This window comes from Chrysochloris asiatica, unplaced genomic scaffold (assembly GCF_000296735.1).
Source record: "Chrysochloris asiatica unplaced genomic scaffold, ChrAsi1.0 scaffold00372, whole genome shotgun sequence".
Taxonomy (NCBI): domain Eukaryota; kingdom Metazoa; phylum Chordata; class Mammalia; order Afrosoricida; family Chrysochloridae; genus Chrysochloris; species Chrysochloris asiatica.
In genome coordinates, this window is record NW_006408890.1 from 1622845 (window position 1) to 1628303 (window position 5459).

A 5459-nucleotide genomic window follows, 5' to 3' on the forward strand; every position below is an offset into this window, starting at 1 on the left:
AGGGTTTCCGAGGCTGTAAATCTTTACGGGAGCAGATCGCCTCATCTTTCTCCCGCGGAGAAGCTGGGAGTTTCGAACTGCTGACCTTGCGGTTCGCAGCCCAATTCGTAACCACTACGCTAACAGAGCTCCATACATACATATTCTTTTAAAAATAAAATAAACAGACTGCTTGGGAAACCCTGCCTCAAACACATCTACAGACACCATTTCTCCAACAGCATTTGGTTACGTCATGTCTCTGTGTCCAACATTCATCCTTCACAAACTCTGTGAAATGTGCTCTTGTAAATGACGCTGGTAAACCAAAAAAGCTCTGCATGACAATATTTATCTTTATGGTGACATTCGTGGTACTGCCGTGGTTTGGAACCGAACCTGAAATATACCGGAGGTCTGCCTGTACCTCAGTCATCCTTTTAGATGTACATTTTCCTCAACAGGAAGTCTAGCGATGTAAACTAACACCAAGGCAGCTGCTATTTGGTCAGTTCTGACTTACAAAGACCCCGTGTGCCTCAGAGTAGAACTGAGCTCCACGAGGTGTTCAACGGATGCTTTTTTTGGAATTAGATTCCAGGCATTTTCTCTCAGGTGCCTGTATGTAGCCTTGAACATGCAACCTTTCTGTGAGCGGTCAATTGTGTGTACTGTCTGCACCACCCAAAGATTCTTTGTGAGCTAAAGGCAATATAAACTCTGTCCTTGAAAAGCTGGTACTAGGGAACATTCCTACTCTGGACTTGAGTAACTGGTTTCGGATACAGAAAGTACCATGGGGCTGCCAAAAGAACCAACAGATCTGTGTTGGAAGAAGTGCAGCCAGAGTGTTCCTTGGAGGCCAGGATGGCCAAACTTCGTGTCTCATACTTCGGACATATTGTCAGGAGGGACCAGTCGCTGAAGAAGGATATCATGTTTGATAAGGTGGAGGGTCAGAGAAAAAGAGGAAAACCTCCAATGAGATGGATTGGCCAAGTGGCAGTATCAGTGGGCTCAAGCATGACAACAATTGTGAGATTGCCCAGAACCGGGCAGTGTTTAGTTCTGTAGTTCAGAGAGTCACTATGGGTCGGTACCGACTCACTGGCCCTAACAATCTCAATAAGGAGTCCTGGTGGCCCATTTGTTGGGAACTTGGCTACTAACTGAAGGGTGGGTAGTTCAAACCCACCAACTGCTTCGACAAAGCAAGACGAGGCTTTCTGCTTCCGTAAATATTACAAACTTGGAAAGCTTCTGGGTCAGCTTGATACCGTCGTGTATGGTCAGGTCACTCTGACACCAAATCCACTGGAGAGAGGCCACGGGTTGGGGTCCCTTTCTGCTGTTGGGTTGATTGCACACTTTGCACAGAGTCTGTTGCAAAACTGCAGACAATGAACGCTGTAGAGGTGGGTGGTATTTTTTTTTTCTTTTTGGTTGTTGTCTTTGTTGGCTGGATACTTTCTTTTCCCCTCTTGTTTTGTTTTTAGCCTTTTGTGGTCCTTAATTTTGGAAGCAGCTGCATTCCCTCTCGGTGAGTATGTGAATACTCACACAATGGCCTTTAAATCTGAAGTCTTTGGGGAGGAGAGAGCGATCGTGTCTTTGAGAATCGTTTCTAAATCTGTGATTCAATTCTACCCCACGTCCATTGTCATCGGCAGTCGGACAAAGGACACAGGTGCAGAGGGGTGGAGCTGCGTGCCTTTGTCTCTGCATTTTCTCCAGAATGAGGCTGTTCTCTTTGAGCCTCACGTAAACTCCTCATAGAGGCTTCTGGGTGGAATATATTTTAATAGCAAACCTATAATAAATAGCTTTCCATTTTCATTTATTCTAAGAGCAAGTCTAGCTTTACCTCCGCTTGCACAGCTACAACAGAAACATCACAAGGGGGTGGTTTTCATGAACAGACTTGATTTTCTCACAGTTCAGGAGGCTACAAGTCCAAATTCAGGGTTCTGGCTCTCGAAGAAAGCTCTCTTTTCTCTGTGCCCGCTCTGGGGTGAAGTTCTATTTCTTTCTTTCTTGTTTAACATTTTTTTGTCAATTGGGTAAAGGTTGACAGAGCAGATGAGTTTTCCATTAAAAGATTCATACCCAATTTTTTTTTTTTTAATCTTGTTCCTTGTAATGTCCTCACTATACCATCACGGATCCCACTCTCTGCTTGTGCTTCCTGTTTTTATTCCTCCTTCTTTCCCAACCTTTCTGAATTTAGTCCTTGGGGCCCTTTTGACTGACATTGTGTTGACCTAGAGGAAGGCTCTCATCTCAGTTTCTCTACCTCTGTGGTCCTTCATTCCTTTCTCAGTCTGCACATTGTATGTACGTGTCGTCTGTTTGTGCATGTTCTTGCATCGACGATGTCTCCCCATCCTGGTTTCTAAGGAGCATCTGACTGTACTTCTTCCAAGACAGATTTTTTTCATTCTTCTGGCAGTATGTGATACTTTCAATATTCTTCTCCAACACCACAATTCAAATGCATTCATTCTTCACCCTCCTTAATTCACTGTCCAGCTTTGACATACCAAGGTGGTGTTGCCGAGTCTTCCAAAGCTATAAGCCTTTACTGAAACAGTAAGCCTCATCTTTCTCCCGTGATCTTATGGTAAGCAATCCAACATATGATCCACTGCTCTACCAGGGCTCCTTTGCATGTATACGATGAGACAGAAAAAAAACAAAAACATGGTTTGGGTCAAGTGCACCTTGGTCTCTAAGTGACAGCTTTGCTCTTTAACATGTTAAGACATCTCATGCAACAGACTTGCCCAATGAACTATCTCATTTGAGTTCTTCATCGCTGCTTCCATGAGCAATGAAATCCGTGACAATTTCAACCGTGTCTGTTTGCCATGATGTTACCTATTGGTTCCGTTGTCAGGATTGTTGTGTGTGTGTGTGTGTTGAAGTCTCTCTAGACTTTGATCTTCACCAGTAAGTCCTCTGTGCATTCAGCAAGCAAGGTTGTATCATCTGCAAATCACAGGTTGTTCATGAGTCTTCCTCCAATCCTGATGTCGTGTTCTTCTTCATAGAATCCAGTTGTTTGGATTCTTTGCTCAGTGTACAGGATACAACCCTAGTGCGCACCCTTCCTGATTGTAGACCAGACAGTGTAGGCCAGACAGTTAGGTATGAAAAGCCTTGGTCTCGGTACAAAATCCATCAGTCCATCCACCTACCCACCCATCCATCTACTCCCCTGCCCACTCATCTACCCACCTGTGAGACTTATGGTTTGGTGTCGACTTGGCTGTTTAGGATTCTCAGTGGCATAGCAGTTACGATGTAGATACCGCCTCCATTCTGAGATCTGATATGATGTAATCATCCAACATCATGTAATCTCGGGTAATCAACCCTGATCTGATGTCATCAACTTAAACAGGGTTGCTATGAATAGGAACAGACTCAATGGTACTTAACAACAACACTCCATCATGTGATGGACCATATTGTGTTTATCCTTTGTTTGTTGATGGACACTTGGGTTGTTTCTTTTTCATGACTGAGTAATACTCCCTTGTGTGGATGAATCACATTGTGTGTCTCCATCATCTGCGGATGGACACTTGGGTTCTTTCCTTTTTCATGACTGAGTAATACTCCATTGTGTGGATGGACCACATTGTGTGTCTCCATCATCTGTGGATAGAGACTTGGGTTCTTTCCTTTTTCATGACTGAGTAATATTCCATTACGTGGATGGACCACATTGTGTGTCTCCATCATCTGATGATGAACACTTGGGTTTTTTCCTTTTTTATGACTGAATAATACTCCATTGTGTGGATGGACCACATTGTGTTTATCCATCACCTGTTGATGAACCTTTAGGTTGTGTCCACCGTTTGGCCTTTTTAATGAGTATATTCATTCTTACACATATTAAATTTTCCCTCACCTTTTCTGCAATCACCACACAACCAATGTGTTAAATTCCCATTGTGGGAAGGGGAAAAAAAGCAAAACACAAAACAGCAAAACAAAACTTCCACGCTACAATTCCAAACTGGAAGAAAGGTGTCTCTTAAGTCAGTTAAGGATTTTCATAAAAGGGTTTTCACTTGTTGATGTGTTTATATATAGTAATGTGCTCCACTTTCTTCTACAATAGTTACTGCATTGAAAGCTAAAAATAACATCTGAACGTTGTTTTAAAAAATATCCTTTCCAAGTTTTAAATACAGACCAGGGATTTGAAGGTTCATGAGCTAACTTTGCAAACGTGCTCTGGCAAATGTAGGTTATTTTAATAGGTATAGTCCTGGTGTGGCACTGTAGCTCAATGCGCTGAAAGGCAAAGTCAGTTTGAACCACAACGTTAGTGGTTCAAGCTCTCCAGCCGCTCCTTGGAAACCTTGAACAGGGTCACTATGGGTCGGAACCGACTTGATGGCACTTAACAACAACAACATATATACATACACAGTTATGCCTGGGCCACCTTACTTAAGATCAGTTTCACATAAACGGCTTCCCTGTTTCATATCTCTCTTTGTTCCTTTAAGAAATATTTATTGCATTTAAGGTGAAAGGTCACATAGCAAATGAGATTCCCATTTAACACATCTCTATAGAAATTACTCAGTGATATCGAATCCATTTACACAATGTGTCAACGTTGTCATGAATTCTCTTTCTGGTTGTTCTGTTTCCTTTCATCTAGCTTCCCTACCCCACCCCACCCCGTGTCTTCTCATCTTTGCTGTGAAGTCATTGTTGACCATATGATCCCCAAAAGATGTTGTGTTTGTTTGTTGTTATTTTTTAAATGAGTGCTGTACTCAACAGTGACATTCTTTATGATGGGTGACAATCTGTTATTTCAGTAAATGGCAACCTCAGGCGTTAGTTTCAACTGAAGGATTAAAGAAAAGCTCCAGACATAAAGAGTTTTGAGGAATCCACTAGTCCTAGCCATCCAGTAAGTCTGGACTTATCAAGGTTGTGAGTTTCTGATGTGTGTTTCCTCCCCGTCAATCAACATCCATCAGTGTTGGTAAGTGGGCACCATCTACTTCTGGTCCCAGGATCACTGAGGCTGCAGCTCGTGTAGACTGTTGCTCTAAAGACTAGTTTCATCTCTGAGTCTTTGCTTTGCTTTTACTATGGATAACTGGACAACAGTTGTTACGTACCATCAAGTCAGTTCTAACTCATAGCGACCTCAAGTACATCAAAAGGAAACTATCTTATCACAAACATACCAGTCCCAACTCAATTAGGTGAATGTTTTATTTCAGAGGTGATATGAGTATGCATGACTTGTGACCAGTACACAGTGGTCCACTAGACAAATGTCAACATTTTCCCGGTCATAGCAAGACCCTTGACAACATCCAGTCCACTCCCCTTATGGTGCCCCGTGTGTGTCAGAGTAGAACTGTGCCCCACAGGGTTCTCAGTGGATGATTTTTCGTAAGTAGATCCCACTCATGGTGCCCCATGTGTGTCAGAGTAGA